Below are 12,238 nucleotides of genomic sequence, written 5' to 3' on the forward strand. Positions count from 1 at the left end.
CACCCTATTTCACCACCACCTTCTAAAATAGCTGATAAATGTGCTGGTGAAGTCTGGTCCACCATGATTCCAACCTGAAGTAAAAATTCCATTCTGCATGTCTATGAAAATGAATCTGCAGATGAAACGTGATTCCAACTTTACAGCATTTGAGAAGATGACTGCAGACCTTAGGAACTACTGATCTTCTGTACGTTTTCCAGTGGGATTTTGATACAATTGCTTATGCAAGCATAATTTATTGTATTTTGTCAGGCTGAGTGCATCTGTTCAGTGAGTTGCTTTGGAATGGAGTGGCTTGTTTTCCAGTGAGCCTGCTCAGCAACACTATCTCCCCTGACACCAAAGAGATGAATGGACGCTGAACTATTTCCAACCAGGACAAAAGTGATCTTCTCTACTTTCTGATTAATGATGTCATTGTATTATTAGTATTAGCTAAACATCTAAATTACCAATCTGCATGGTTAGTAAAACAAAAGAGCTGATTGTGGACTTCAGGAAAGGAAAGGAGGGCAAACATTTGCCTGTCTATATTGGGGGATTGGTAGTGGAGAGAGTCAGCTTTAAATTACTGGGCATTAATATATATTAGACAACCAGTTCTAGGCCAGCACATAGATGCAATTGCACAAAGGCATGCCAGCTTCATTATATTCATTGTAAAGGTCAAATTTAATGTCAGAGAAATGTATACAACATACATCCTGAAATACTTTTTCTTCACAAACATCCACGAAAACAGAGGAGTGCCCCGAAAGAGTGAACACCAATTAAACATGAGAACCCCAAAGTCCCCCTCAGCTGCAGATGCGGCAGCGAGCAACAATCCCCTCTCCCCCCCCACCAGCAAAAAAAACGCGCATTGGTACAATTATTGAGGCCAAGCGTGTGCGAAGCAATAGCAAAGACTCAGACCAAAGTTACCCCAAAAACTCATAGGTTCTTTCTCTCTCCCTAGCAAGGGAGAGGGAGGTGTCCCCCATTTTCACAGCGAGTGGGAGACATAACAACAACCCGTTGGTTTATGATGTTAAAAGTCCGTATCGTCGCTTTTTTTGAGCTCTGTGTCTGAAGATCACAAAGATCTCAGGTCTTCAGGCTCACAGCGAAAGATTTTCCGGCCTCCCCGACAACACACGAGTCTCCTGCTGTGACACCGACGCTCGATTCACCCGTCTCCAAAGCCCCGAGATCTTAGGCTTCCGAACACAATCGAGATTCTCAGGCCAAGCCCTTGGCATGTCGAATAGCGGCCAGTTGTGGGACCCCGAGAATGGGTCCCATTCCCGCAAAGAACCCAAGCCTGCATAAAACTCCAGGTCAGGGTCTTCAAGAGAACCCTGAAAGGGAAAAATAAAGATTTTAAAGGTATAAATAGAGCTGTTTCTGAAGATGCAAGCAAAGGAGTCGCCATTAGGTGCCATCATTCCTCCTAAGCTTCGCCCAATAGGTTAGGCATGTCTCTATTCTCTCTAACAAACGTTTATATTTACACTGTTGCAAGTACCCTGACTGGTTGCATCATGGTTTGGTATGGCAATTCAAATGTGTAAGAATATAAGAAGCTGAAAAGAGTGATGGACTTTGCTCAACACATCACAGGCATATCTCTCCCCATCATTGATAGTATCTACAGGAGGCGCTGCTTCAAGAAGGCAATATCCATCATCAAAGATCCCCACAATCTTCTCACAGCTAACCACCGGGCAGGAGGTAGAGAAGCCTGAAATCCCACATCACCTTGTTGAAGAAGATGTACTTTTCTTCAACCATTTGATTATTGAACCAACCGGCACAACCTTAATTACTGCAGCTGAGCAACAGTAAAACCACTTGGATCACTTTGCACTAAAAGAGACTTTGAGTGCTTTTTGTTTAATTGTGTTCTTTCTTGTAAAAATGGTGTATAACTTATGTCTAATTTATCTTTTCCTTGTGAATGATACTTGCATATGATGCCATGTGCCTGTGGTGCTGCTACAAATAAGTTTTTAATTGCACTAGTGCTTACACATACATGTGAGAAAAACTTGAGTTTGACTTTGTCTTTGAACCTTTGATTGCATCATAGTTATAAAAAAATCAAATTTTGCTAAATAATACTATTATCCTGGTAGTTTGGGGTAGGTCTGTGAATGTAGAAAAAAATCAGATACGCCCTTATAACTATAAAAATAATCAAATATCCCTGTGTAATTCTAAAATGTTTAGATTTACCCCTGTTATTAGTAGCTCAGTAATTAGAAGCACAGTTGTGATTTATAAATACTTAAACACACCCCTGAAATTCTAGATATAGACTACATACTTGTGACTGGGGAAATAATTTTTGGTACCTTTATGATTGAAGAGATGGCTGTTTGCACCCTGTTGGATTTTCACAGATTAAAATTGTTGGAGGTGGAAACATTTTCATTTTTATAGAAGTTGTAATTTCGGTGTCAATGGGCCTGTGTATGAGAGCTACACCCCATTCTCCTCTCCCCCCTCACCCTTCTGCCTCCCCCTACTAATCCACCTTCCTCTCCTCCACTGCTGCTTCATCATACCTGACAAAGGGGAGATTAGCACTGTCACCAGTAGTTCAGTCTGTACCTAAATGGATTCAACAATGGCTGATGATATCAAATGCATTTTTCAAAACGTTGACATCAAATCTCCACATTCTTCAGTATAAATTATGACTGGTATGTATTTCCATCGTCTTGAAGACTTTATTTCATTTAAAGAATTAATCAAACACAAAATATTAATTTTATCATTGAGAAAACCCATTTTTCATTAAGATCCTTGAGTGATTGTGAACATCAGTAATATCATGTTCTATTAGGCACATTGTGAAGCCTTTTTCAGGCACTGGATTGTTTGAGTGAATTTTGGTCAACCACTGAACATTCTGCATTTAACTAAACATATTTCTTTCAGCTAGGACCATAACAAATGAAATATAAAGTATTCTCTCAGGATTACATTGTTCTCTTGCTGTCCCTTGCTGAAGCTTGAAAGGATTGACACCGCTATGGAGAGAACTGTGGGAACACGAGAGACTGCAAATGCTGGAATTAGTGGCAACAAACAAGGTGATGGAGGAACTCAGAGGATTAGGCAGTATCTGTTGAGGGAAATGAACAGTCGATGTTTCGTGTTGAGACCCTTTATCTGTCCATTCCCTTCCACATTTGCGGCCTGGTCTATTCAGTTCTTTTAACAGCTCGTTTGTTGTTGCAGGGAGAGTTGAGTTTGTTCTCTTACTCTTGTCCATTCCTCCTTTATTCACATCTTCAAAATTCAAAGTTAAAGTAAATTTATTATATGCCACCAAATACTACCGTGACATTTATTTTCCTGTGTGCATTCGCAGTAGGTAGGAAGAAATACGATAGAATCAATGAAAAACTGCACATTTTGTTAAACCGTAAAAGCAATTTTGTCAACTTTCTCAAAAACAATCCCAAAGATGAAATTATCAAGACTATGGTTGAGGCAATGGTTTCTTATGAGAATGGTATTGAAAGCCAGCAGCTAAAAAGCTCTCTCGTAAAAGCAATTTTTGGCAACTTTCTGAAAACCAATCCCAATGATGAAATTATCAAGACAATGTTTGAGACAATGCTTCCTATATTTCTATGCTAGAAGCCAGAAAGTTCTTGACCTTTGATGTACCATGAGATGGGAATGATGTCCTGCCTAAAATAGGTGCTATATTCTTCTATTCTGAAATTAGAGACATATTAAAGGCAAGGGAAGTAGGTAGTTCCTGTTTACTTCCAACAACCAGCTCAGATATATTCTGTTCACCTTGTTTATTCATCATAGAAAGAGACATTTTAACCATTACAAAAATCCTGAAATGCTGGAAGAAAATTCATCAGTGGAATTCCTCTCATGATTGGTAAAAAAAGTATTCTTTAATGATCTGACAAAAGCAAGTCAAACATCACCCCTAAAAACTAAAAAAGTATTAAAAAGACATGGATTTCTAAAACAACTTTCACAACCTTAAAACATGCCAATGAACTTCGTAGCCAGTTACTGTTGAAATGTAGGAATGTGAAAGCTCATGTACTGCAAACTTCTTTAAACAATATGATAAAGACCATATAAATTTGTTTTTGAGAGGCTGGTTGAAGGGTAAATGTTGGCCAAGTCAGCTGTTTTTCAAAGTAGTAACATAATATCATTCACATTCATCAAAGAGTGAAGGCAATGCCTCAGTCTAAATGTGCATCTGAAGGCATCTGACCTGCTTCATCAGTTCAGGGGCAATTCGAAAGAGGCAATGAAGGTGACAGTGTCAGTAATATCTACATCCTGTGAATAAGTAGGTTATTAATCTTGGGCAGTATCTCTAATTTCAGGAATGTCCTGTTTTTGTACTTACTGTGTTAAAATAATGACCATGTCACCATTTGAGAAAGATAATGTTGGTGACCAAAGTTAAAGCAGCTCTCAACCAACATCAGAAAAAAATTGATTATTGTCATTTATCTCATTACCAATTTGGGGATAGTCCCATATGCAGATTTTCTGTTGTGCATGTTTCTATCTATATGATACCTCTATCAAAGGAAGTACAAGGCGTTCCTTCCCTCTGCTAGCCTACAGGTCACTCTTGGGCAAGGTGTAGCACCTGCTTAGCCCCAAAATCAGGGCCACCATGGGAGCAGGTGGTGGATGGTTGTATGGGCAGCTGATGCATGTCACAAGCCCTGGATATGCAACCACTGATGTCGGGCAGACAGTCTCTGAAGAGCGTTGATAATGGCTGGGATGACCCATTTTGTAAATACACTGCCCAGGAGAAGGCAATGGCAAACCACTTCTGTAGAAAAAATTGCCAAGAACAATCATGGTCATGGAAAAACCATGATTGCCCACGTCAATACAACACAGCACATAATAGTGATGATGATGATGTTACTTTGGGGGAGTAGTTGCACTTCCAAAGCACATCAGCAGCTCTGAAGCACTTTGGGAGATCCTGAAGCTGAAAATTATGCAGAAGATATCCAAGTTGCTTTGCTTGTTGTGAATATACTTTACTTCAAACAAGGGAGGTAATGGCTGATCCATCTTGTAGCAGCATGCCATTACTTTTTATGACATAGGAAGCTAAGATGTTGAAAAACATGCTACAAAGTACTGTGCTAGAGCCAGTTGTCACTCCTGCTGCTTTACAAACTGTCCAATGCCTAGCCTAACTAGTGGAAATTTCTGGGATTTTAGCAATTTAGGAGAAGCACATTATTGACCCTTCAAAAAAAACCAGAGTTGATTAAACAAACTCTAATATGCTCATTCTACCTCACTAATTGGTGGACTTTTAGCAGGTTCAGATTTAACTTACATCTAATTTTATATTTTTTCCCATTCTGTTGACTTCCTAGATTGTAAGGCTCTATAAAGTTGTACTGGGCAGTCTCCCATCTGATGGCATGAATTTCTCTAACTTCTGCTAATTTCTCCACACCTCCCTTTCTCTCTTTTTCTATTTACTATTCTGCCTCACCTCTTCTCCCTTCTTTTCTCCTCATCTTCCCATCATCTTCCTCTGATGACCCTTCTCCTTCCCTTACTCCCATGGTGCAATCTCCTCTCCTTTTAGATGCCTTTTGATTCCTTTTGACATGGAATGGCTCCCTCTGAAGGAAAATGGGAGGATGTTCTATCATAATGCACTTGGTAAATGCAGCCAATCTGTGTCGCACTGTAGCAGAGCTGAAGCTTATTTCTCTGGAGGTGCTGTGCGGCAACTGTTATCAGTGTGTTATTTTTATGCATCACTGAATTTATTTACATTTTAAGTATCTGTTCTGGGTTAGACTGTATTCATTCAGCCTGGGGTAATTAAATCAATGATACCTCGGCTGTGAACAGAACAAACAATGCACCTTTTTTTTCTGTGACAAGTCCTAATGTATGAAGAAATGATATTACACTGGCTAATAGGAATTAGAAACACAACCTTGGTGGGAAAGAATTATAGGAACTATCATGGTGACTCAACCTGAATGAGCATAAAGCAACTGTAATAAATATTGATAAGAAGTCCTTGATTTTTAAGGAATCAAGAGGCTTTGCAAATACTAACATTTGGAGTCATTTGCAAATACATTTAACAATCTGGATCCAAGGACTGCAGTTCTCTGATTTTTTTTGTGACCCTCTAGCTTGTTTTTTATTTTACTTCAGGCATACAGGAATCACTGACAAAACCAGGATTCATTGCCCATTCTTAACCTTTGTTTGCCTCTTCAAGAAAGTATTACATTTCTATGGCAGCTTTCCCAAGCTTAAAATGACCTAAGGAATTTAATAGCCAATGAGATGCTGTCATAGTTGTAGTATAGGAAATATGACCATCAATTTGCACACCTCCCACTAATGTCAATGAGATAAATAACTATATAACCTATTTAATTATATTTTTAAATCATAAAATTGTCCAATGCACCATGGTTGACTCCTCTGTTATTTAGCTATGAAGCACCATGTCACAGCATTAAGGGTGATCTCGTTTGACATTTTAGCAAGAGACAACAACTCGGTATTGGCAGTATCAGCTGAGAATTTTGCCCAGAAGATTCTGGAGGGGGAACTTGAACCCACAGTTACCCGATTCAGGGGCAAAAAGTACTATCCGCTGAATGAAGAATGATGTACATTGATATCATGTAGGACAAAATTCTTGTGGGTGTTAACAATTTTGTTCCACATAGCTATTCTTGACATATGAAGCCTTGCACTGAATATTGAGAATTTATTTCAACACTTAGTGAGCCTATTTTAGAAACATGAAGGGAATCTCATTGAAGCATACCAAACACTAAAAAGGATGATAGAGTGGACATAGAGAGGATGTTTCAAATGGTGGGAAAGTCTAGAACTAGGGGGCACAGCATTGGAATAGAAGGATGTCCTTTTAGAAAAGAGATGAGGAGGGATTTCTTTATCCAGAGGGTGGTGATTACGTGGAATTCACTGCTGCAGATGGCTATGGAAGCCAAATTATTGGGTATATTTAAAGCAGAGGTTGATAGGTTCTTGATTAGTAAGGTTATGGGTTAAAAAAAAATCAGGACAATGGAGCTGAGAGGGAATATACATCAGCAGTGATCGAATGGCAGAGCAGACCTGATGGGATGAATGGACTAATTGTGCACCCACGTCTTATGATCTTACCAATTTTCCATCCAGCTCACCCTGGAAATCAGTAAATTTGTAAAAAGCAATGGTTACTTTTCAATTCCTTGGTGTTGAGACGAAGGTCTAACCAACACTTTTATTCTTGGCTATGTGTTGGAAATGAAGTCTTTATTGCGTCTCTTTGGAAGTGGTGCCAGGCAGGAGTGGGCCAATTGTATCCTTTTACAGCTGCACGAAACAGCAATGATGGAAATACAGCAATCACTTTTGCTTACGAAGAGTACTTCAGATCCAGCTTTGAACAAAACCACACAAGATATTAGGAGTTTCCTGTGTGGAGCTATTAGTTACATATACATACAATTAAGAGGGGCTTCCCTGCATTTACTTCCCAGACATAGACATTGTGAATAACAAGGACTCTTAAGGTAGTCACATGGTTAATCAATACTAAATAACAGAACATGATGCTGAGGCCAATATTTATTACACAAAAACAAAATCAAAAAATACATAAGCTCTTCTTGGGCTTCCAACCGGGTCCAGGTGTCAATTTTAACTGACGTTTCCATGACGAATTCTGCTATCTTCATCAGGGATGATGCCTAGACATGTCTAGTCTGGTGGCATATGTACTTAACTCCCATTGTCCATCACTCCTGATTGGTTAGTCCTCAACCAATCGTGTTTGCAATGTTCCACATTGGTTAAAATCACATTCCAGTTTTAACTTAGAGTGAGACCTTCATCTTTGTTGGAATTCTTATTCTCTGGTCTTATTTCAATGGCTTCCTTCACCAGGCATCCCAAAAACGATTAGCGTGGCACAGTAGTTTTGTAAGTGGTTTCTGGGACTGCCTCATGAAGGAAGCTATTGAAATAAGAATTAGAATAGCTACATTCTAAAGTATATGTTCTTTATTTGAAAGGTTAAGGAGAATAAAAGATTCATTGAGTTATACTGCATGGGAACTCGTCTACCAGGATGCTTATCAAAGCTAATCCCTCTTACCTGTGCTTAGCCTATATTCCTCTAAGTCTTTTCTATCTGTGCACTTGCCCAGATGTTTTTCTTAAACATTGTAATTGTACCTGCCTCTATCACTTCCTCTGTTAGGCTGTTCTATGTGCCTAAGAAACTTCTGGGCAAAAAACTTCTCCCTCAGGAAGTTGCTTGCAAAATTGCTGAGGAACCCCTTGGGCAACTTAACAATGATCAAGGTATACTAAAGGGAGAAAGAATGTATGAGAATAAATAAGAAGTGTAATATAGATTACTGGAGATTTTGCAATTATAAAGAAGTATGAGAGTTGCAAAAGAAAATTGTCTTTCAGAAGCAGAGACAAAGAAATAGAATAGGGAATAACAAAGTGTTTGAATCAACACATATACATTTAATTATATTATACTGTATATATTTATATTCATTGTATAATTATATGTAATATATATTATATACTTACATTCCAAACTACAGTGGATTCCGGTTGATTGGGAAACATGGGAACCAGTACATTTTGGCCCAATTAATTGGCTGTTGCAATTAGCCAAAGTTTCATGGAAATAGTTCTTGTAAAAAGTACCATTTAACTGAGTAACAAATTATATATTTAAATGAAATACAGAACAGATTTGAATACTATCAATATTACTACAGTACTATAAAACTGTGTAATTGTTCCTAATAGTTAACAGAGGGATTCATACAATGTATGCTGCCATGTTCTTTTCATTGACTGTCAATGAACAAAACCAACACAGACACCTAGAGCAGCTGATGGACTGCCTTCGTTGCCTTCCTGCACGAAGTAGTGTCAAAAACCACTGGTCCTTAATTTGGCATCAGTCAGTCCTAACTTGCTGAAGTAGTGAAATAATTTCATTTTCACTCCCACACAAAATGCTGGTGGAACGCAGCAGGCCAGGCAACATCTATAGGAAGAAGCACTGTCGACGTTTTGGGCCGAGACCCTTCGTCAGGACTAACTGAAAGGAAAGATAGTAAGAAATTTGAAAGTAGGAGGGGGAAGGGGAAATGCGAAATAATAGGAGAAGACCGGAGGGGGTGGGGTGAAGCTAAGAGCTGGAACGGTGATTGTCAAAAGGGATACAGAGCTGGAGAAGGGAAAGGATCATGGGTCGGGAGGCCTAGGGAGAAAGAAAAGGGGAGGGGAGCACCAGAGGGAGATGGAGAACAGGCAGAGTGATTGGCAGAGAGAGAGAAAAAAAAGGGGGGAAAAACTAAATATATCAGGATGGGGTAAGAAGGGGAGGAGGGGCATTAACATAGAAACATAGAAAATAGGTGCAGGAGTAGCCCATTCAGCCCTTCGAGCCTGCACCACCATTCAGTATGATCATGGCTGATAATCCAACTCAGAACCCTGTACCTGCTTTCTCTCCATACCCCCTGATCCCTTTAGCCACAAGGGCCATATCTAACTTCCTCTTAAATATAGCCAATGAACCGGCCTCAACTGTTTCCTGTGGCAGAGAATTCCACAGATTCACCACTTTCTATGTGAAGAAGTTTTTCCTCATCTCGGTCCTAAAAGGCTTCCCTTTTATTCTTAAACTGTGACCCCTCGTTCTGGACTCCCCCAACATTGGAAACAATCTTCCTACACCTGGCCTGTCCAATCCCTTTAGAATTTTATACGTTTCAAAAAGATACCCCATCAATCTTCTAAATTCTAGTGAGTATAAGCCTAGTCAATCCAATCTTTCTTCATATGAAAGTCCTGCCATCCCAGGAATCAATCTGGTGAACCTTCTTTGTACTCCCTCTATGGCAAGAATGTCTTTCCTCAGATTAGGGGACCAAAACTGCATACAATACTCTAGGTGCGGTCTCACCAAGGCCTTGTACAACTGCAGTAGAACCTCCCTGCTCCTGTACTCAAATCCTTTTGCTATGAATGCCAACATACCATTTGCCTTTTTCACCGCCTGCTGTACCTGCATGCCCACCTTCAATGACTGGTGTACAATGACACCCAGGTCTCGCTGCATCTCCCCTTTTTCTAATCGGCCACCGTTCAGATAATAATCTGTTTTCCTGTTCTTGCCACCAAAGTGGATAACCTCACATTTATCCACATTAAATTGCATCTGCCATGAATTTTCCCACTCACCTAACCTATCCAAGTCACCCTGCATCCTCTTAGCATCCTCCTCACAGCCAACACCGCCGCCCAGCTTCGTGTCATCCGCAAACTTGGAGATGCTGCATTTAATTCCCTCATCTAAATCATTAATATATATTGTAAACAACTGGGGTCCCAGCACTGAGCCTTGCGGTACCCCACTAGTCACTGCCTGCCATTCTGAAAAGGTCCCGTTTACTCCCACTCTTTGTTTCCTGTCTGCCAACCAATTCTCTATCCACATCAATACCATACCCCCTATACCATGTGCTTTAAGTTTGCACACTAATCTCCTGTGTGGAACCTTGTCAAAAACCTTTTGAAAATCTAAATATACCACATCCACTGGCTCTCCCCTATCCACTCTACTAGTTACATCTTCAAAAACTTCTATAAGATTCATCAGACATGATTTTCCTTTCACAAATCCATGCTGACTTTGTCTGATGATTTCACCTCTTTCCAAATGTGCTGTTATCACATCTTTGATAACCAACTCTAGCATTTTCCCCACCACCGATGTCAGACTAACTGGTCTATAATTCCCTGGTTTCTCTCTCCCTCCTTTTTTAAAAAGTGGGGTTACATTAGCCACCGTCCAATCCTCAGGAATTAATCCAGAATCTAAGGAGTTTTGAAAAATTATCACTAATGCATCCACTATTTCTTGGGCTACTTCCTTAAGCACTCTGGGATGCAGACCATCTGGCCCTGGGGATTCATCTGCCTTTAATCCCTTCAATTTACCTAACACCACTTCCCTACTAACATGTATTTCCCTCAGTTCCTCCGTCTCACTAGACCCTCGGTCCCTTACTATTTCCGGAAGATTATTTATGTCCTCCTTAGTGAAGACAGAACCAAAGTAGTTATTCAATTGGTCTGCCATGTCTTTGTTCCCTATGATCAATTCACCTGTTTCTGACTGTAAAGGACCTACATTTGTCTTGACCAATCTTTTTCTTTTCACGTATCTATAAAAGCTTTTACAGTCAGTTTTTATGTTCCCTGCCAGCTTTCTCTCATAATCTTTTTCCCCTTTCCTAATTAAGCCCTTTGTCCTCCTCTGCTGGTCTCTGAGTTTCTCCCAGTCCTCAGGTGTGCCGCCTTTTTTTTGCTAATTTATATGTTTCTTCTTTGGACTTGATACTATCCCTAATTTCCCTTGTCAGCCACGGGTGCACTACCTTCCCTGGTTTATTCTTTTGCCAAACTGGGATGAACAATTGTTGTAGTTCATCCATGCGATCTTTAAATGCTTGCCATTGCATATCCTCCATCAACCCTTTAAGTATCATTTGCCAGTCTATCTTAGCTAATTCACGTCTCATACCTTCAAAGTTACCCTTCTTTAAGTTCAGAATCTTTGTTTAACAGAAATTAGAGTAGTCAATGTTCATGCCATCAGGTTGGAGGCTACCCAGCCAGTATATAAGATGTTGTTCCTCCAACCTGAGTGTGGCTTCATCTTGACAGTAGAGGAGGCCATGGAACCCTAATCCACGCATTTAGGGTTTGCATTTAGTTCTATTATCAGTAATGGTGATGGCCAAGGAGAATTTTAAAATGGAATTTCTTCATTGAAATGGTGGGCAAATTTATTGGTATGAGGCGCGATTTTGGCAGGGTAACTCAGAAGGAAAGACTTACAGGTACGACTGTAATAGACTAGCTTTTGTAGAGGATGAAAATCAAAAACTGCAGATGCTAGAAATCTGCAAGTAAATTGAAAATGATGAGGAGACATCCCTCTGACACATTCTCTTTCAGTACATGCTGCCCGACCTGCTGAGTGTTTCTAACATTTTGTAATAACATTTTCTGATTATTACAAAGGAGATCTGTTGAGTGCACACTAGGCACATTTCCATAAGCCGGAAAGACAGTGGAATCAAAGCCAGGGATAACATAAGAGATAGGGACCACGCTGAAACTATAAGGG

Source organism: Hemitrygon akajei, chromosome 4, assembly GCF_048418815.1.
Source record: "Hemitrygon akajei chromosome 4, sHemAka1.3, whole genome shotgun sequence".
NCBI classification, from domain to species: Eukaryota; Metazoa; Chordata; class Chondrichthyes; order Myliobatiformes; family Dasyatidae; genus Hemitrygon; species Hemitrygon akajei.